The sequence below is a fragment of the Ambystoma mexicanum genome, chromosome 11 (assembly GCF_040938575.1).
Source record: "Ambystoma mexicanum isolate Mex_15411 chromosome 11, UKY_AmexF1_1, whole genome shotgun sequence".
NCBI classification, from domain to species: domain Eukaryota; kingdom Metazoa; phylum Chordata; class Amphibia; order Caudata; family Ambystomatidae; genus Ambystoma; species Ambystoma mexicanum.
In genome coordinates, this window is record NC_090934.1 from 1,319,932,036 (window position 1) to 1,319,954,452 (window position 22,417).

The 22,417-nt window shown below is 45.3% G+C and overlaps 1 protein-coding gene across 7 annotated transcripts in view; it reads right to left on the reverse strand.

Annotated features, from left to right (window-relative positions):
* LOC138504370 (tropomodulin-2-like) overlaps positions 1-22,417 on the reverse strand; it is a 462,370-nt gene that overhangs the window by 291,808 nt on the left and 148,145 nt on the right. The window lies entirely within an intron of this gene.

Consider the following 22,417-nt stretch of genomic DNA (forward strand, 5'->3'; position numbering starts at 1 on the left):
GAGGAGGGCCGGCCAGGCAGACTGTTAGCAGCAATGATCCGACACGAAAGGGGTGCCATGGATATTATTGCTGTACGCGCAGAGGATGGTCTTGTGGCGGTAAAACCAGATGCCATACTGGACGCCTTCCGCCAATGCTATGAACGTTTATACCCATCTATGGGGCCGTTACCTGCGGAAGAACTAGTGAGATACATGAGCGAAGCATCCCTGCCTGTGCTACAGCAGGAGGCGGTCGAGACGCTGGCTAAGCCTATTACGCATAATGAAACCCTATTGACAATACAAGCCTTGCCTTCCGCCAAAACGCCCGGCACAGACGGTATGACGGCAGAATTTTACAAGGAGCTTGGCCCAAAGGTAGTTAAACACCTACTGTCTGTGTGGGAGGAGGGGATGAAGGTGGGGCAGCTTCAACTACTATGCGAGAGGCGGCGGTCACTCTGATCTTGAAGCCAGAGAAGGATCCTCTGGACTGTGCCTCGTACCGCCCTGTCTCTTTGTTGAACCTAGATGCCAAAATCTTTTCCAAGGTGTTGGCAGATTGACTGCTCCCGTATGTTTTGACCACTGTCCACGCGGACCTTGCCGAAACTGCACAGGCACTTTGCCATCCTGGCTCAGATTGACCCTAAAGTGCAAGCAACTGCAGCGCTACTCGACATGGGGAAAGCATTCGACTCTGTTGAATGGAGCTACCTATTTGAGGTATCGCGACATGTGGGGATCCCAGAATACTATTTGATGGCGGTGCGTCTGGTGTATCCTGGAGCGAATGCTCGGATAGGAGTAGATGGCAAGCGATCCAGGGCTTTTAGCTTGGGTTGCGGGACCAGAAAGGGATGCCCGCTATCACCAATGTTCTTCACAATCGTGATTGAGCCATTGGCCCGGCGGCGCCATAATTTCCTCCTTACCAGGGCCTGGCACTGGGAGGGGCTAGAGAATAGCTGTCATTGTACACAGACGATGCGATCCTGTACTACAAAGTTCCAGCGATTAATTTGCAACCTTTGTCTCAGGAGATAGTAGAGTTTGGTTGGGCCTCGGTCCTTAGGATAAACAGGTCAAACTCGATCCTGTTCCCACTAAATTAGTCTACTGTTAAACCCCTTGATACTGGAGGCTACAGATGACAGCAGACATCAGTCACGTACTTAGGGGTGTGGGTAAACCGTGATGCCCAGACATTATTGGAGGATAACCACATAAAGTACCTGCATCCTCTGAAGTCCAGGGTAGAGGGGTGGTGCCGACTCCCCCTCTCACTGCTAGGTCGGATTGCGGCAGCCAAGGTAGTGGTCCCCAAACTGCTCTATATTTTCCAAAATATCCCTGTGTGGCCAGAGGTCAGATATTTAGCTGAGTTAAAGGCCCAGTTAGTTAAGTTGGCATGGCACCGACAGGTCCTCGAATTAGCTGGGACACTGGTTCTCCCCTCGGAATGTTGCGGTGTCAGTCCACCAGATGTAGAGCTGCATTTCTTTGTCTCACAGCTGTATTTTGTGTCCTTATGGATACCGGGTGGCCCCTACTGCCCTCACGTATGCATAGAAAAAAGCTTAGTGTGTCCTTTTGCACTAGAAGGGGTCCTGGTGTCGAGAAGAGTGTCAGATAAATGTGACAAAGCTGTAGCTCTGGAGTGGCAGGGAGTGGGGATGGAACACATGGCTGATTTATACCCTAAGGGAACATTTATTTCAAAGGAGCAATTTTGTGCTAAGATGGGCCTAGGGCTCTGACGCAGACTACAGCACTTCAGAATCCCAGCCGCCTTTAGAGAGTGGTCCCCGTTGTTCCCTAATATGCCATCTGCACTCCCGTGGCTAAAATACGTGCTGGGATCTCCCTCTGCGAGGCAAGTGGTCTCTGCGCTGTATCGGCTAATCCAATGCGATTCCCCCAGAGGCCCCCCGAAGTGGAGACGAAGATGGGAGGAGGATGCCGGGGTTCCCATCACAGATAAACAGTGGGCAATGCTGTGCAAGCGTACACATAGCAGCGCATTTAATACGATTACAATGATCCAATTCAAGACCCTGCATAGAGCGTACCAAGCCCGAGCTCGCCTTCATCTGTTTAATCACACTAGGGGGGCAGTTGCCCGAGATGTAATTCTGAATCGGCTGACATCATTCACATGTTGTGGCTGTGCCCTAAGCTTCAGGACTCCTGGGAAGGAGAGGTGGAGGCAGTCTCAAATATGCTGGGCCGTGAAGTACCTTGCAAATTGTTGTGCTGTATTTTTGGCTGGTTCCCTGGGACACTAAAGCAGAGCTGGCAACTGCTAACGACATGCATTATATTCGCAAGGAGATGTATTCTGTTGCGATGGACTGGCTCGACCCCTCCTGGAATACAGACTTGGCTCAAGGACCTGGTCTGGCTCAGTGACACTGATAAAGAATATGGTCTTCTGTGTGGGCAGCAGAACAGGCCCAAGAATATTTGAGGTCCTTTTGTGTCCTATCTTCTGGCTCAATGCCCCCGAGTTGGAACTGGTGGAGTCATTGACTATACCGCTGGCAACGGATTGGATTTGAGTGTAAGCCAAGCAGAAGAAAAAAATGCTACGCCACTGTGTGACTTATGAACAAGAACTGCCACCACATTATACAATACTGTGTGACTCTGCTGCTTCTTTGCTGGTAATTTGTTTACGCTGTGCTTCTGTTGCTGTGCCTCATTGCAATAGTGTACTGTTCAATGGTTTGAGACATTAATCTCTTAATAAAAAATATTTACTTAACCCACCCCACCCCCACATATATAAGTGGTAAAATGGTGGTCTCGAATTTTGGTATTTTTTCGGCTTCAACATTATTTCCATCTCTATTTTCGTATGATCCCAACAATTCCAGTGCCGCGTCAATGTTACAAGCAGTTAACCCTCCCCTTTAAGTCTGAAAGCACCCACTTAAAGACTGCTGTGAGAACGTGGGTCCTCATGATCCCCCTCTACCCTTCCAATCACTGAACTGGTATGCAAGTACTAACCCCACCTCACGATTTCAATTGCCTAAAAATGTATGCATATAAACGCAGGTGCTAACAGTGAAATGCTTTGCGTTAGTCATTTCAGGGTCTTTATTAACAGTGAAGCTCAGGCCTCATTTATCATGTATGTTCTGTTCTTTCTGGCCGTGGGTCTGTAGGTCAGCCAGGTCGAGTCAACATAGCCCAAACGTTCAAGGAAGGCTGAAGCCCAGTCAGCTCAGAGCCTCCATTTTGTGTTACGCCACTGCCTGTTTGGCTGGTGCATAGTCAGTCCATGACAGGCTAGCACATGCGACTGGCTCCACCCCCCATCCCTGTCTTTCAGTGGTATGTGCTTGTTGGGAAATCTGTTGTAACTTGTTTTGCTTGAAAACCAGCAAGCCTCTACATGGGAGAAGATGTGGTCTAGTGACTAAGTTAGGGACTGTGAGCATGGGTTCTACTCCCGGCATCTCTACTTGTCCATTTTGTGTAATGTTCAACAAATCATATTACAACCATGTGCCTGAGTTCTACTATCTGCAAACATGTACAGTGTTTATAAATAGCTATTTCGTGGCGACGTCAAGGGCGTTATAAAGAAAACTGGCCATGGGATGTTGCTTTTCTGCAAATTCATCAGGGGTTTCAGAGACATAGGAAATCACCCCCACTGCCTATTCCTATGTTCCTAAAATGAGGCCAGTGTTTTCATCCACCAAAGTCAGAACCGGTTCATTCAAAAGTTCCACTTCCTCGTCAGGATGTTGGAAAGACACAATAAAGGCTGGATGTTTTTGCAGTGTTAATGTGTTTACAGCAGTTTCTGTTCCAGGACTATTAGCAGGAGTCTAGCCTGGTTTACAAAGCGTTTTTCAATGGGACTGTGCCATTGTAAAACGCATTTGAGAATCAAGCCCAAAGTTTTCCGCGAGAAAAGGTTCACAAATTGCATTTTCAGAATACATTTTGATGAAAATACAATTTGTTAACAAAAACTAAAAGAAATTAAAAACCAGAATGGGACATGGAAAAGGGTGTTAAGGGCAAAGTAAGGGGGAAGTGAAGTGGAAGAAGTAATATGGTATGGGGCACCCACCTCACCCCCCACCCAGCAATAAGGGAAATGTCAGAAAAAGTGGCCAGTTTTGTGAAAATTATGACCTTAACCACATCTGTATGAAAATAAAAAAAAATAGGCAGAAACGCATGGATTCGTGCTGACCCACAACTTGCGTGTCTTTCCACCTTCTGTGTTCTTGACTCATCGACATGCCTGAACATGGTGAAATGTGGACGAATAAGGGTGCAGACATGTATCCAATCACACAAGGCAAAGCTCCAGCCTGATGTCACCATAACAGCCTGGTTTCAAAGACTCGAAATTCATTCTTCCACCAGGTGTGAAAATTGATCAAACAGAGAATAATTAATGTTTACAACAGCTTGCACATGCACACGGGCATCTCACCAGCTGTCCAAAACTAAAAATCGGATTGCGTTTTACATTTTCCAATAAGATTTTGCTAGCGGCAGTAAAAGATGGAAAAATGAAGCCAATATTTATGTAGACTCCTTTTTAACCCTGTGAGCTTCAGTTTAGCAAGCAAAAGAAATACAATTGACTCAAATCCTTTCTAAGAAAGAAGCCAATTCAAAAGGTTTTGCTTGTTGTTATAATAAGTAATTAAATGGCATCTTGGTACTTTCCCAAAATCTAGCAATGCACAATTTGTTTTTTAACGTTTTTGAACATTTCTTTTATTTCGTCTGTGTACTAAATTGAAATTTTCAACCCATGAATCAATATCCTTTGGCTAAATTCAATTTAAAGTAATAATATATTGAATGAGAAGTAATAAAGGAGAGTAAGATGAGTGTTTCTACTTCATCTAATTAAAGCGCTTATCTTGTTCTCTGTTTCACTAAGCACATTCGTGGGTTGGGTTAATCAACTCACCAAATAATAAAATCCAGCACAAATGAGCACTGAAAATATGCAAATAATCACCAATGGAAAACAGTATATGTAAATTACTCTGATATATACTCAACTCTGTATATTCGGAAAAAACAGCTGAATTGTACTATTCAGTGGGTCAACCAACCCAGCCTAATACCAAGCAACCCTCCCTTTGCCCGCCTAATTTCTACACACCAATTTCAAAATCTGCCCTTTTGGCGTAATTGAACATACCTGCTCTTATCACATGTGCCCCCTCAAAAGCAAAACCTCACCGTGTTATTCTCCTTCATGTGGATACAAGCAACTCCATCTCTGAACCAAGGTTTCATGCCTTCCATACCACTTATCTTATTGTAAGGATGGAGTCTGCAGGTTTCCCCCTTCCCCCATCTGCCATTTCCCAGAGCCTTGTTGTACACTGGGTACAATGTATCAAGGGAAACATAGTGTGTAAGAGAGAGAGAGAGGGTTACACAGTGGCAAAGTGACAAAGTGCCATTAGAGCGCTCTGCAGAGGGCGGTGGAAGCAACATGGGGAGGACACCAGGCAGTTCTGCCTTGTTAGGCTTTTATAATAAGTTGCTCTGCTTTCAGATGCTGTTAGGGACAGATCTGATGCTGCAGTGGTGAAGGAGACCAGGCGGCGTGCAACCAGGTAAGTAGGGGTGTGAGTTGGGGGGTGTGGGTTGGTGGTGTGTGTGCATTTGGTTTGCGCTTTGAACCTTGACAATTGATCGCATGTGGGCAGTTTTTTCCCGGTCTGTTTGCCGCGATCATTAGTCAGACGATCAAACACCACCAATCCATTCTGGGCATTTACAGATGTCACTGACTGTCACAGCTGAGCAAAAAGGGTAACTCTCCAGATCCCACTGTCCGCGCATGTAAGGATCCAGGAAGCTATCGGTGTGGACCACGGGAGCCAGTCCTGTGGAGCAGCTGAGGAGGCAGTGTCGTGTCAAGTCTAGAGGGAAACAGGTAAGGTGAAAATAAGCATTTTTTTGTGTATGTGTGGGAGAACTACATATATATGCGCATGTATGCGAGGGGGTGTGTACGTTCGTTTATGTATGTATGCAAGGGGATGTTTGTAAGTGCATGCATATGAATGCAGTGTGAATGGTGTACATGGGTGCGAATGCTGATGTGAATTAGAATGCAGTGTGAATGTTCTGGCTGCTAGTTTGAATGACAGAGAAGCTGTATGGGTCGTGACCGGTGGGTGAATGTGTATCAATGTTTGTGTTTCTGTATGTGTGTGTGCATGTGTGTCTGTGTATGGGAGGAAGGGGGCCTGCGATTAGAGCATGAACATTTTTTGACAGGGGCATGGCATGATTTACTGGCGTTTTTGGGCAAAGCCAACTTGTACATTATTATGTGAAGGAGGGATTTGGGTGGGGGAAGAGTACTAAAATGGGACTGGCTGGGTCCTACAGAGGCATCGAATGGTGTACTTGCATTGAGGGCAAAGCCAACATGATGAGTGTTCTTACATGGGGAGAGGAGGGCAAGTTTCCTTACTGTAACATGGCATTTTTGTTTACTGGTGTTGGGGTCAAAGGCAACATAAGTGTTCATACATGAGGTAGGGGGGTTGGCATTTGTGCAGCCTGCGCGGCAATATTTTCTTACTGTGGCATGACATGTTTTTACTGGTGTTAGGGGCAAATACAACATGATGAGTGTTCTTATATTGGGTGGGCAGAGGAATTTATGTAGCCAGCAAGGACATGTTTTCTTACTGTGGCGTGGCTTTTCTTTTACTGTCATTAAAGCAAAGCCAACAGGAGCATGTTCTTATGTGGGGATACAGGCATATATTGGCAGAGCCAGCATGAACCTGTTTTGTTATCGTGTCATTACTGGCAATATGGGCAAGCAAACAGGAGTATTTTCTTATGTGTGAATAATGACATATATAGCTGCACTGAATGAAATTGTGTGAGCACAATCAGTATGAAATGGTTTTTACGCTTGCAGAATATTGGCATATAGTGGGCAAAGGCATCATGAAAATGTGTTGGAAAATGCTCCTGTGCATTGTTAGTGACTTGGCATCTAATCGACTTGTTTTGTGGCTTACCCTACTAAACCTCATTCTGTTCCCCAGCGCCCAACCCTCCATATTAAAATGCAGGGGACGAGATGATAGTGAAGGTAGCAGCTCCCGCTGTTCATGAGTTAAAGGAATACTACTCACAGCTGCACATAATCAAACACACCTAAAAGAAGCAGACACAATCTCACAAGGAACAGCAGACAGTTCAGGAGACAAATTTACCCTAAGAGACCCATCAGCCCCAGGGCTCCATCTGCAGGTTGTTTGCCTCCATTCGATAACATAAATGACGGTGCCTATTTCTGAGCCTTCTGTGGTTCGAATTAGAGCCTGAGCACTGTACTAATTATAATTCTTGTTTGCCTTCTGTGACTGCTGGATGTTAAGTGTTCATTTTGAAATTTACAAGTGTTTTCAGGATCTGTACATCAATATTAAGGGCTCAATCAAATATGGAGACCTCTAATGAGAATAATGGGAGAGTCTATAGAAGATCCTGATGCTAAAAACGAACACAAATGAAGGCCATTCATAACTGAATATTTCGATCTTGCAGCTAAGAAAGGGGTTAAAAATGGGTATCTTTTAAAGCATTTCTTAACACCTTTATTAGCGGATTAAAAAAATATTATGCAACGCATGCCCTTGTCAAACAATGACTAGTGGCTGGTGCACCTATCCCACTCTTTATTTTGGTTTGAGATGGAGGCCCTGATTCATGGAATTATTTGCGTTCTATATCGGGACATTGCGCGCCAAACCGTGTGCGCAACTCAGTTTGTCGATTCATAGAATCGTCTGCGCTGGACTTTTTCATACTGTGTGGGGACTTTGCGCAGGATCTGCACGTCTCTGCGAGTGGCTGAGTGCCTTGCACGAGCCTCCTCGCAGAGCGTGGTCATGGCCTGTGCATAGACCAGAGTTGGGCATGGCAGAACATGCAAAATGGGGAAGACCAAGGGAAAATATTGGTGTTACAAGGGACAGCCCGCAGGCAGTCCATTGCATGCCCACAAATGCATATTAACGAGCGTAGTCATGGATCGGTCCGTGCAACCTCTTGTCAAGGAAATGGACATGCAATGCACTTGAACTATCCGCCACCCGAAGGCAGGCGTACAGACACTTATTTATTTATTTGCATTTATAAAGCACACTTGCGCATAAGAGTCTCTGTGCATGCAGTCAGGGTTCCGTCCGTACTTGGGGGTGCTCGTAAGCAATGGAGTGGGGTGCAGGAACCGTTTATAGGGGTTTGGACGCATGTATACCAGAAAATGGCAATTTTTACGATACAAGGTAAGCATGTTGATGGGGTGCTGGGAATAGTTGCGGGGGACCCCACGCACACCTGCTGGGGTGATGCACTTGTTGCCTGGGTACGCAAGAGGCTTTTCCAGGGCGCATTGCTACACTGGCGAGGAGTGTGCAAAGGTCTGTTTCCATGGCTGGAATGGCTATGCGTGTGGGCGTGTCATTGCCATTCTGGCCGCAACTTGCACATGGGGTTACTTTGCTTGACCAATTCCATGAAAACACGTGACGCGCAGATTTTCTTATACACGGGGGGCCACGCAGTTTCATTTTGCAGGGTCTATGCGCACATTTCCATGAATCGGGCCCCGAAAGTACATTAGTGAAACACAGAGGGGTTTTTTGGAGGGCTTAAGTACCTCTGCTTTCAGGTACAATGGAAGGAGGCATTTGATTGAGCTGTCATTTTTATATATTAGTTAAAAGTAAACAACTGCCTGTAAAAGTTAAAACCATGGCATGGTCTACCAGTGCATGTTAAAGAAAACAGCTGATGAAATGAATACATCTCCTTTAGTTGTGCAGACCCTCGACCTAGGCCCATTACATGCTGTGCAGTATCAGTAAATCCTGGCTGCAACACTACTGCCTGGACACCAGCAAATGGCGGCGGAGGGTAGTATAGCATAGCATGATATGTGCTACATATTTAAAGTTATTTGATTACTACTACCAATAACTGAAGTCTGTATTTATTTGAAAGCGTGCGTGCTCTGATGCCCATTGTTGACAACTTAGTACATGCAAACAACATTTTGAATGATAACAAAAATATACTCGGCGTCAGCAGCAAATAATGGGGGTTATTATAGGTTTTCCGGTATCCCGCCGATAATTCCGGTGGGATACCGGCAAAGCTACCTACTGTTTCTGATGCCTGATATCCTGGTATTAAGGGCTGTAAATCCCCATTCCCTGGAGTTCCATTGGACTCCATGCAGTGGATTGCAGGAATTACTGACACCGGTATAACAGGCAAACGTGTGGTTTGGCAGTGCAGTAAAAGTGCCGGTAACGGATTTACCATCAGTTTTACCAGCATTTGTACCACACCGCCATAGATAAGATGCCTCTATATGACGAATAACTAGCACTTATTTGGGTCTTCACATAACGTAAACACACCACGCCCTCATGTACATTAACATATGTAGATAAACATGGTGAACACACACACAGGACCAAACAGAAGCGTATGTACCCACAGTTGCACACATTCATAATAAATCATTTCCTGGATGTGTTGCCCACTATGCGGCATCTGGTGTTTTGGTCACTGCTCTGGTTTCCTATTGGCAAGCGGCTGATGGCCGTAATTCATTCCACTACACGCGTTTCGCTTTTAGCAAACATCTTCTTCAGGAGGCAGACATGTAGTCTTTAGAGTCTGTTAGACTTCATGAAAGGTGCAAGCATTACATTACTTTTGAAGTGCCCTGTGCCTCACTTGTTCACCTCTGTGAACATATTCGGCTAGAAAGCAAATTCCCCCAAATTCTTTCTCTTTCATGCAAAGAGCACACCTTTGTTGGCGATTGGCAAAGAGATGTTGGTGGTCAAGGCTAAATAGTGTAAATAGGACATGAATGGTTCAATGACGGTGTCCTTCGTCTGTAAGCAGAGGAAGGAGGTCGCGCAGAGGTTGAAGGAATAGGCTTTAGTTGAGGAATAGGGAGAACATTGATATAGTTTAGTTGAGAGAGAGGCAGAAAATGAATAGGATTTAATTGAGGGAGAGATGCAAAATTAAAATAGGATTTAGTTGAGCAAGCGGTACAAAACGAAAGTAAGACTTAGTTGAGAAGTAGGTACAAAACATGAAAAAGGGTGAGACATTTTTTGTGACACACATGATTGCTCATAGACAGGCTGCGGCCTGAGAGGCAAGGCCCATCTTCCTTTCCCCAGGACCCGATCTGCAACATAACAGGCAGGGTATGGCATGAGTGTGATGGCAGCAGTTGCTCTCCATGTGTTTGCTGTGCATAGTGTGCGGATCAACAGACAAAGTTAAAAGGGTTAGACACAATTTCAGAGGGAGCAGCACACAGTACAGGGGCGGTGGGGGGGAGGGGTGATACACCACCCAAATCCCCATCAGCCCCGGGGCCCTGCTTGCAGCTTGGCTTCCACCATTGGACGAAATGGAGTGATTTCACCTATCCCTCTGCCTTAAGTGGATGGGAATGGAGCTTGAGCAAAATATTAAATATGCATCCTGATGGGCAGTAGGTCCGTTCTCTGCCTGGAAACTGTTAGATATTTATTCTTCAAAGAACAAGTGCACACTCAAGCCAAGAACCTTCACACATCAAGTCCTCTCCTGTGAAGGAAACACCGAAATACAATTAAAGCACTGTATGAACAGTGAATACTCCATGCTATAGCTAAGCAGGAGGCTTTAAATGGCACTTGATTGAAAGGGTTTTCAACAACTTTGTTTATGGATATACAAATGTTATGCGCATTATGCACAATTACAAGTTTCTTGCTTGTGTCAAATAATGACTACAGGCAGGTAACTATCATACAGTCTTTTCTGGGTTGTGTGTACATCTGAAGGTTGTACAAGAATATGGCAGTTTGCAGAGAACCCAAATTGTGCTATATTAAGTGAATGTACCCATCTTGGTTTATAAATTAACATTTTACATGTTAACCTAAACTGTACATCTATACATGTACATTCTGGTACATGTAAACTTGCATTTAAAAATATGCAGGAATACAAAATCGCATGTACTACCAATGCCAGGACTTATAGAACATAATTTTAGTTCTTTTTCAACATATTTTAAGAAAAATGAGAATGCACGAATTATCAATGTTAGATGAGAAAAGCAGATCATGTGTTCTGCATTGCAGCTTTAGCAAGTTTTAGAATCTTCATATTCTTACGTTACTTTGCATGTGTGTTACTGTTCAGTGGCAGAGGAGAAATCATGCAATTGTCTGAATTCTAGCCATCTTCTAAGCTGTCAATAGAAGGAAAACCGTTAATTTCAGTAATATTACCATGTATTATTAAAAATGTTGTGAATTTACTGGCACCCACTGCAAATGCAGTGAAGTTTGCTCGTCACCTGTAACAATTCTCTCTAGTAAGTGTGAATGTTAGTGTCATTGACTTTGTAATTGGTACATTGGGGTTCACACCCTGCATCACCACAGTTACCAATTAAATCTTCTAAGAGAGCAAATTAGGTCACAACGTAAACTACCATTCTTTTATAGACAGCTTGTAAAACAACAATTACAAGCAGGTTTCATTTTCACACAATTTCTTTTGTTCTGTATCTTGAAACTACAGTATTAAACTTAAACTTGAATGATTCTGTCACAATGGAAAGGGCCAATTGGTTGAATTGTGTCTTTTACCTTTTGAGGTAAAAGATTATAGTAGCTCATAATAGTGTACTTCCTTAATTATTTATTTATGTTTTATAAAGTATCAACCACAGAAAGAGACACTTCATATCTCTCCCTAAGCATCGGATGGGATGATCTTAAAAGGCTTAAGAGATATTAGGACCATAAAAGTGCAAGCAGAATAAGAGCGAGGGAAGGGAACATGGGGAAAAGTGCAATATGAGTTAAACAACTAATTGCATGTAAGCATCAACAGAAGAGCAAGCCAAACAAAAGGATCAAACATGATGGGATGTTCCTGAAAAGGAAGGTCCTATGTATTCTTGGGGACTGCAGATGATTTTCCAAAGACTTGATGTTCATGGGGAGATCATTCCAAAGTGACACAACTGTGGTATCCAAGTTGCAGCCTCACAATTTCCTCTTAATAGAAAGGAGCTTTCATAGTCAAAAAAGAGCTGGTGGATCTCAGAGAACCTGGGGAGTGGCATCTTGGGATCTTATGTCTTAGGTAGGCTCTGGCTTGTTTCCAGAAGGCTCTGTGCGGAAGACAAAGAACCTTGAAACAGATGTGTGATCTAACCGGCACAATTGATCACAGGGCTTCAGGACAAAAACTAACCTGGCAGCCTTATTTTTGATTGACTGAAGCAGTTGAGTTGGGTGGCTACGGAAGCTCAACAGGAGACTATTACAATAGTCCAGGCAAGACAGGATCATTGTAGAGGTGACCTGCAGTTTCCAGATCATGGGGGCTACGGATGTACCTCAAGACATAGACCTAGATGTGAGACTTCTTGGAGACATCATGTATGTGGGTTAGGAAAGCAAGAAGATAACAAATAACAACCCAAAAGATTTTTGCTGAAAGGTTTGGTGACTGTCATGAGCGGACAACGGCAGTGGATATGGAAAGGGAAATGTGCACAAAATTCCTCAGGAACCAAGATACATGTACACTAAATCCCAGGATGTGCACGTAGAAGCTGATAAGAATGCAAGTATATGAAAAGGGATGTGGAATAAGCACTTGGAAGCTCCTTATGATTACAAAGAAAGTCAGCAAGCTGCTTACCCACAATTGTTGTTACAGGGCCTGTCAGCCCTAGGCCCACATACAGGACAAGCAACAACAGGATCTGTGAGCTAACACCCTTGATGGTATTGTATAAGGCAACTTAAAAACAATACTCACGAGGACAAGAGATACCACCTGAAATGTTAGCAAAGTCCATGAAACCTGCTGATCAAACGGGGACCCAGAAAGGCTATAGCATCAAAGGAAGCATAACTTAATACATAAGACTCCTGACAAGGGACAAGTAGGAATAGTGATTACAGAATAGTGAGTTAAACATAGGCATTCACTCGGAAGCTGCATACAACAGCACACTACACCATACAAACAATACGGAGCAAAGGGAGAAGTGCAAGGCAACACCAGGAACAGACTCCTGGAGGGAGTCAAGAAATGAGAGCAGGGAAAATGAAATAGCAAGTGCAAAACCTCCCCAGTCCCAACTCAAGGAAGAAATGAAAAATGGCACAAAATAGTATATGTATGCATGAAGGGTGTCTAAAGGATCGAGGTTACACTGCAGAATAGGACAAAGTCAAAGTAACAAAGAACACAAACTGGGCTGCACAGGAAAAGTAAAGCGCTGGAAAGTGCTGACTGCAACAGAGGAAGGCAGAAATGGAATCCAGTCAGCAGAAACGACTAATAACACTAAATTCAAAATCCAGGAACAAGAAATTAGGAACTAGACACTAAGCAAATAACCGGGAACAAGGGACTGGTGACAAATAGGAACACTGCATCAATCACCAGCACTGGACTGAAGAAAATGGAGGCTTTTAAAGCTCGCTACCGAGCATACGCCTCAGGTGTGCTGCTTGCTAGCACCTGTCAACCACAGGTGCTGCTTATCCTCCGCTCAACCTTGTCCTGCAAGAGTGGTGATGAAGCAGTGGGCCAGGCGTTCTGGGAAGCACAGTCTTTTGATTAAAGCAGGATACTGCCTGACAAAAACCTGGAATGGCTCTGAAAGGGAAGTGACATGGAAAATAAGGATTTAGTGCTCCCAAATCACCACAGCACTTTCTCTTAAGGTTCGGAATGAAAGTCCAATAGGGAATGAACCCCAAATCTGGCCCCAAGTGGTGGGAAAGAGAGTGAAGGGAGCAAATCATGATAGTGATGCTCTGCGAGAGGAATTCCAGTTGAAGGAAAGAGTCAGTGGATATTGTTGCAAAGGTAGACTATCTCTATGGATTCAAGCAAAGGTGGTTGCCTGTCATCCAATCCTGGATCCACAGAATGCAGTTTGAGAGGCGTGCTGGATCATCTTCAAGCCCTTGGAGTCTGAAGACGATTTTGTGTGGTCCGAATCTGACTGAAGAAGGACTCTGCAGGGAGAGGTGATGTCAGCCAATTGGGGGGTGGATAGTTCATGTAGCAATACCATATGCTTGTCAGTCTTTCCCCCTTGCTCAATTTAGTGTGTGGTGTTGGGTTAGCGAGCAGGCATCCTGGTAGGCAGTGTCTTCCAGCTCTCCACAGCTGACCATCACCCTACAATTCAGGCAATCTTTGCCTGCATGCTGTGCACACAATCTGTGTACTACATGATTGTGGTGAATAAACTGCATCTCCAGCCATGCTTCCTGTACACACACTGAAGGTAAACATGGCACATGTGTTTAAAAATGGTTAATGCCACCACCACCACCACATTTGAAACTGCATTGCAACAGTACGCTTTCGTTTGTCCCCTCCTCTGGCCTGAGGCAGGCCCAGAATCACCTCTGCCACTCTGCACCACCTCTAACCTAGCTTGGTTGTTATGTAACCGCCTTCTCCTGCCCATCTTCCCCCTGCGTCTACTCCTGCCCCTCATCTGCCTCCTCCTGCCTTGCATGAGAACTCGCCTGTTCCACAAGTTCATGTGCCACCGTTTGCCCCTCGTCTGCTTCTTTGTGTTCCACCTCCTTCTGCCCTTCCATCTCAGCCTTCTCCTGTTCCACCCCCTGCTGCTGACCCTCCTTCTCACCGAAAGATGTGTTGCTGCCAAAAAGATCCAATTGTTTCCTAACAATTGCGTGGATGGAGAAACTAAGTAAAAGGTTTTAATAAAGGGTTTCACAGGGAGTTACTCTCTATTTTGGGGGCATTAAAGGAAAGGGAAATGGCTTAAAACCATGAATCAGCAATGGTTTCTTTTTTCAGCTTTTCCTTTTTTGGGGTGGAAAGAGCAAAGTTAAGAAAACGCGATAAAAACAATCACATAAGGATTCACAAAGAGTTTTTCACCAAAGAGCATTTTTCTATTTTATTTTATTCTATGTGTAATGGTGATAGGAAGAAAGGGCAAGGAAAGAGCGCCAAAGAACAATCAGAAGGGTGTTCACAAAGCGTTTATCTAAAGGGGATGAGACTTTAAGCCACTTCACAAAACAAGCGCAATACACAATAAAATGTCACAAACGGGGAATGAAATGTCAACAAAATACACAAAAAAAGGCTCCCGGTGGCCCCAGCACATTCCATCCTGCTCTCCCGTGTGGATCAGCCCTGTTCAAGCTTTGCAAAATCCACATGGGTACCCACTTTGCTGATGATACTTTTAGGAGGGTGCAGTACCATTTGTATTTCACTTGACCCTGCGGTCAAGGAACTACAAGTTGGAAGATGAGCAGGTGATCAACAACAGGAACAGAAAAAAGAGGCCCCACCCTTTAAGAAGGAAGTGCAGCTTTGCTAACACACCTTGGAACACACGTTCAGGTTTAGTACAATAAAGTGGTTGATTGGATGGTAGGTCGATTTTAAGGGGACAGAGTGCAAGATCTGTGCACCAATCACTCGGCAGGGTTGCGGCGTGAAATCACGAATTAAAGCACTGTGTCAGTGCACACAGTAGTAATCCTGCCGCAGTGATTGCACCGGGCTAACATGGGAAGGCGCTTTTCTTTTGCACAGTGCTTCTTTCTAGATTCAATTTACTGAGTAGTGTTGTGAAGTGTTTGTGAAATACCAAAGCATTTAGTCGTTTTTCAGGGCTGTAATGCTTATGATACATTGTGTATCTTGCAGAGGCGTTGCTAGAAGGGGTTGGGGGAAGGCAATAGCCCCAGGTGTTTTGGTTGTAGCCCCGGATAGAAGCTCAGGGGCTACAACCAAAAGGAAAGTTAGCCGACAGTCCTGACATTAGCATAGACCTGGATCTTTTCCAGACCTAACAACAGCCCTGGTATCTTGTACTCAGCTGAATGTAAGCGCTTCCATCTGAGCAATAGTTAAGTGAACAAGTCACATGTCTATATCATCTGAGAAATAATAACACTGATGACATATACAGCAAACAACACTAACTGATTTCTTTCTTGGCTCCTAATGAGGGTGTTGAATCATCACTATTGTGTTGGGTGCTGTAATCAAAAATGACCTGGGTAAGACATTAGATCAGAGGGAGCTATATTGGATAGAGAAATTGGATAGCCTAACCCTGAATGGGATGAATGAGGATTTTTACTTGGGGTATTTTCTCTAAACTGTCTATTTAGGCATATGATATATGTGGTACTGTGTATTGAGATGAAGGAAGTTGTACTCAGATGCTACATGTTTATATTAACAACTTTGGTGTTAAGATGAAGACCACTAGAATGTGTCTATGGTCTGTTCAGCTGAATCATCCGGCTGGAGAAGTCTTTGACTCTCTATTACGCTTACCCCTTTGTACTTATGACACACTAAACTCTATTTAGACATTTTCTAATTGTAATAACTTACAGATCACAGGGCAGCAATTATTTTGCATAGCCATGGTATGTCCCATATATTCACATATATGAGGGTTTATGACCTCTTTCAAGTGACCTTTTCCCACCAGTGAATGGGACATACCCCTTACTTTTGCTTTACTGTACTGATTGGTAGAATCCTTGATTACCACTTGTACCATTCTGAATATAGGAGCTACTAGGCTTACAGCTTTACTTTTCCATCATTAGTACATGACTGATACTTTAAGACGTTTGTGAATCGTTCACACAGTCATCTTATGTACCATTGTAAACATAGGAAATCAGCGTGTTGCTGCGTCATTGCCATAACGCATTTAAATTAGGCAGCTTTGTTGGATAAGCTGTACGGCATTTCCAATGCTGCGTTTTGAATCTCGGATAGACTGCGGCTAACTAGGTAAGCGAGAGGACCCCTGAACTCATCATTTTGGGCTAGTTAACATTTAGCACATAGACTTGAGAATTTAACTCTCTCCATTTTAATTCACTTACTATAGACCCTTTAGAGCATGGTGATAGTGTAGTCACTGTCCATATATCTCTACATCTTCTACAAATTTCCAACATTGACCTACACTTCGGCGGAAGTTCAGAACATTTTAATACACCCTGTATGCTCCCGAGACAGGGATTGCATCACATACTAACTACCCCATAACTCCAACACTGTTCGGATTACGACCCTCTGAGAAGGGAAGTCTATAAGACTATGATTTGTGTAAATTGACATAGATATCTTGCAGTTGGATTGCAGGATGACTGGGAAGGGTCTAGCTAATTCGAACCACCATTTTACTCACCAGGATTTGTATTTCCACTTGGGAAATATTAAACTATCCTACACTATGCAACACATCTGAACAGCTCGGACAGCCTTACCCTGACCTGCCCCAGGTGAATGTTTTTTTGGATACACCATGACAGACTTATTGTGGAATTGTTTTACTTGTAATTATGCATAAACATACCCGACTAAAGTAGACCACTCTTTATTTAGCTTGTAGTTTACTGGGCGGATGTGCACAAAGAGAACATTCGAATGATTGCTCCTGAGGAAGGGAATTTTATCCCGAAACACGTAGATCTGATGATAGCATCTTACCGACAATATGCTTATTTGTAAACATGTGCTTTTCAAAGGTGTTTTTTTGAAAAAAATCTTTACATGTTCTGGATTAAAATGTTCTTTGATTGAATTATAAGTATTTGTCTCTGAAGAATATTGGCCCTTTTGTAGAGGACCATTGAAAGCTGAATAGTTACATTCTAAAGGTGGTTTCACTGTTATACAGTCCGATAGGTGTGCAGAGGACGCGGGTCTTCCCGTTAGTGGTGTGCTGGGCTGGAAGGTCAGCTGCATAGTGGAATACAGAGGATTGGCTCCTTAAAAATTAACAATTGTTTCAGTTCGCACTCAACCATGTTATTTCAGGTAACATCCTGAACCATTTAGTATTTTGTTTGTTTAAGATATCCGAGCACGTTGGCGATGCGGGTAATGTTTATTCATGAATCGAATCCCCATTTTTTTTCAATACAACATCCTATGCCATTATGCCATCCAGTTCCTGGATCAGCTACACTTCTCTTAGGTCACGTAGATAAACTGAGCTACTTGATCTGCAAGTCTTGTAGAATTTTCAAGATTTTTCAAGGCCTGAATCAGTAGCGGCTGAAAAATGTTTTCATTGGACGGGTGCAAATATTTCCCACACATACGTGCGAGTGGCAACGCGTAGCGAGGGAGCATTGGGCCAATCAATAAGGTCTCAGGGAGATTATCCCCTGAGAAAATGTAAAAAAGAATCTGTTATAATGGCGCATTTTACAGCACACCATCTATGAACAATTCGGTAAAAAAGACACATAGTTTGCAATCAGTTTTGCAAGTTACCAACAGTGCACAGCATTTTCCAACACATTTTCCTGGCACCTTTTCCGGACAATATATGCTAGTTTTCTGCCAGTGTACGAAGATGTTTTCAAGCTACTACAACCCATGCGCACAATATATGCACTACAAGAAAGCAAACCCATGCTGGCTGTGCCAATATAGGCCAGTGTTTCCACAGAAGAACACACTCATGTGCGTTTTGCACATAACTCCACTGTGCATAAATGTCCATGTTAGCGTAGCTAATATATGTATCCCCACGTAAGAACGCCTTCGTGTTGCTTTGCCTTTGCCCATAATGACAATAAGGCTACCGTAAAATAGCAGTGTCCTTGCTCTCTGAGCCATTCACCGCAAGCGATTACTCTGCAGCCGGGAGGTAAATCTCCCTATGTAAACACATCCGCCATGCACTCCTCTACAACACTGAGATTGTATTTACAGATAAATACATATCCATCGTCACGTATAAAGCAAAGAAAGTAGCTCAACATCCGTGGACTAGACAGACGGCTGCTGCAGCGTGCTTGTTCGATGTCCGCCTGTCCTGCACAATCCGAGCTTTAGTAAACATTGAACTACAGATCAGACACGGAGATCTGGCCTGCAAGCGTTCTCGCGCTATCCACACGTCGGCAAAGAACGTGAAGTGAACAAGTACATTAGGAGGCTGTAACACTACATGATTTGGTGAGTGCCAAGAGCCCCCGAAATGGTAGAAGTAATGCTATACTAGACACAACAGCATTATAACACTTCCCCGCCGAAGCTTTCGAAGAAATGCTGTTTGGATGTTAGCTGCAAAAATAACCAGTGAGCAATGTGCCAGCCTGTTCCTTGGAGTTCATATCAGGGGCTTTGCTAGGGGGGGCTAAGGGGCCGGTAGCCCCTGATCTTTTGGTTGTAGCTCCGGATAGAATCTCAGGAGCTACAGCCAAAAGGCTAGCTAGCCCCCAGTCCCAACAGTTCCGACATCAGCGTAGCCCCGGGTCTTTTCCAGACCTAGCAACTCCCCTGGTTCATATGATTCCTTCCTGTTTGACAGTGCTTTAAGTGGGGTGAAAAATAGAGGACGAAGGGACTGCAACGAGGGGGTGTGGCCTAAATTAAGGGTGTGGCCTGACGTGTCCCCAGCAGAGGACAATAAAAAAGAAAAATGGTCTGGTTACTTTTTTTTTATTGTCTGGCGATGGGGGTTCACTCGAGCCCTAAACCAGTGTCGAATTTTTATTATTTTAGCCTTTTGTATTTTTTTTATTGGTGCTCAATTCATTTTATTTAATTCAATAGACTGTGTCAAGCAGTCAATTAAATGAAACAAATGAAATCCAGCACCTACGAAATAGCACAGTGGGATGTGATACGGGCTTGCCATCATGAACTCACTGGTGCCAGTCCCTCTTCCCCACCTCACACATGGGACAGTTACAAAAAAAAGTACTTTTTTAATTGTCCCATGCTAGGGCTTCCAGCCCAAGCCCCAACGCTGACAAACCAGTGTTGCAGCACACAGTGCTGTTTCATAGGTGCACACTTTCTTTTGTTCTATACAATAGACTGCTTGACTCATAAAACCTGTAACCCCTGCAGCCGTCCATTTGCCTTTACTGCCAATTATTCTTTGCGCATGCACCCCAATGCATTACTCCTTATCCCCACAAATTGGCAGGACACAGAATTTCAAATGGCAAACTTGGCCGCAGTTTTATTTCCATGACAACAGAATTATTTGTACACATTTGTGAACTTCATTCTGTCCGTGTGGCGCTTGCTTGCCGGATTTCCTTTGCTTCCCCCTATACTTGGTATAGTAGTCCCCCAACTCCCCCGCCCCATTGTACCTGTTCCAATCCTGCCCGTGCAGGTGTCCGTGGGTGGGGAGAGCGCCGTTTGTTTTTGGGGGAAGCTGAGCCTTATTTGTCCCTACCAGACGCCCCTGCCGTTTAGGCCCCCAAGAGGCGCTGGTCCGGAAGAGCGAAGACCCATTCCGTTTCCTTCTGGCTCGTCCGGAGTCTATCATTTGTGCTTGGTTGCCCAAACACCGCCAACTTGTCATATCCTGGCCTGGGTGTCCTGCGACAGCAACGCCCAGGTCTCCTGCTCCTTGCTTGTATTTCGTGGGTGGGTGGGTGGAAAACGAAATTCCTTCCACCTGCGAGGCGGCGGCCGTGTCCCAGTGCAGGAGCGAGATGCCTGGCACCCCGGTCCCGCCTGCTTATATCCTGATGGCCCCGCCCCTTTTCCTTTGTTCAGCCCTTCGCGGGCTTTTGGGCCATTAGGTCTTTGGCGCCGTTCCGCCCTTCGCCTTTTGACCCCCAGGGGAGGGTCCCAGGTCCTGGCGGCATGACCCCGCAGGGGTTACCCTGCTGCCTCCTCCATCTTGAGCTGATTTTTCCGTCGTCAGCTCCATAACCCCTGCAGCCGTCCATTTGCCTTTACTGCCAATTATTCTTTGCGCATGCACCCCAATGCATTACTCCTTATCCCCACAAATTGGCAGTACACAGAATTTCAAATGGCAAACTTGGCCGCAGTTTTATTTCCATGACAACAGAATTATTTGTACACATTTGTGAACTTCATTCTGTCCGTGTGGCGCTTGCTTGCCGGATTTCCTTTGCTTCCCCCTATACTTGGTATAGTAGGCCCCCAACTCCCCCGCCCCATTGTACCTGTTCCAATCCTGCCCGTGCAGGTGTCCGTGGGTGGGGAGAGCGCCGTTTGTTTTTGGGGGAAGCTGAGCCTTATTTGTCCCTACCAGACGCCCCCGCCGTTTAGGCCCCCAAGAGGCGCTGGTCCGGAAGAGCGAAGACCCATTCCGTTTCCTTCTGGCTCGTCCGGAGTCTATCATTTGTGCTTGGTTGCCCAAACACCGCCACGCCAACTGGTGGGTTCCCGCCCACCGTGGCTCCCCCTTTCCACAATTCGTCTCGCAGCTCCAGCAATTTGGTACAAATGTTCCAGAGAAGGAGCTCCATTCCTTTTCCGGACAGGTGCACCCCATCCGCCAAGAAGTACTCGGGTGTCTTCCCGTCAATCAGGCCGTGTCTGATCTGATGGAAACCTCTGCCCCTGCAGAACTTGGCAACGGCCCCGTTCAGCTTCCTCCTTGATTTCACTACTGCTGAATGGCTCTCTGCCCCTCTCCATTGTGCCCGGGGAATCACCTCAGACCAGATGATCTCTGTTTCCCCCACTTGTGCCGATATCTCCTGCAGTGAGTTTGTACTGTCTCTCAGCAAGACCCCCCTCCCCAGGCTGGTCAGGTCATTTCCTCCTAAATGTATCACCAACACGTCTGGCTTCCACCGCCTACTCAGCAGCTTTTGCAATTGCCCCTTCAGCTGCGCCCATTTCATCCCTGGCACCCTGTGCCACTCGATCCTGAACTCTCCAGCCGTCAAGACCTCTTGCTGTTGAGTCCAGCTCGCCTTTGCCCTTGAGATGAATGAATGCCCCACTACCCACACTGTGCGTAGTTTCCTTTGGCGCACAGCTGGGAAATGAAATGGAGGGAACGCCATGGTTATCTTTACATTTTTTCTGGTCTGACAACGTTTATAACATCCTGAAGACCATCTCCCCAGCTTCTTGATGTCCTCCGCCCCTAACCCCCCCCGACTACCGCGGAGGTGGCGGCCCCTATCCGAATTGAATGCGTCCCAAACCGGCCCCCTGCCAGGCCCATGTTATCCAAACCTAGCGCCATCACTTTCCTGAACTGAAAGCGGCTTAGTGCGGACCCATCCCTGTGCATGAGCCATGGCGCCTCTGCCCCTGATGGCCGCCGCTGCTGCATAAAGTTTGCCGCCGCCGCCCCCGGGCAAACCCTGCTTGCCTGAATTGCCTGTAAGGTCAACGCCGCCCCTCTTCCTTTCTGATCCGTTTTTGATCTCCTTACATAAATGACGACTTGAGCGCTTCCCACTTGGACGTCCCTGACGCGCAAGAACCCATTCCCTTGGCCGGCTTTGTTCTCCGGCACCAATTCGCTGATCCTGAGAGCCCCAAAAAACGCCACTGTGAA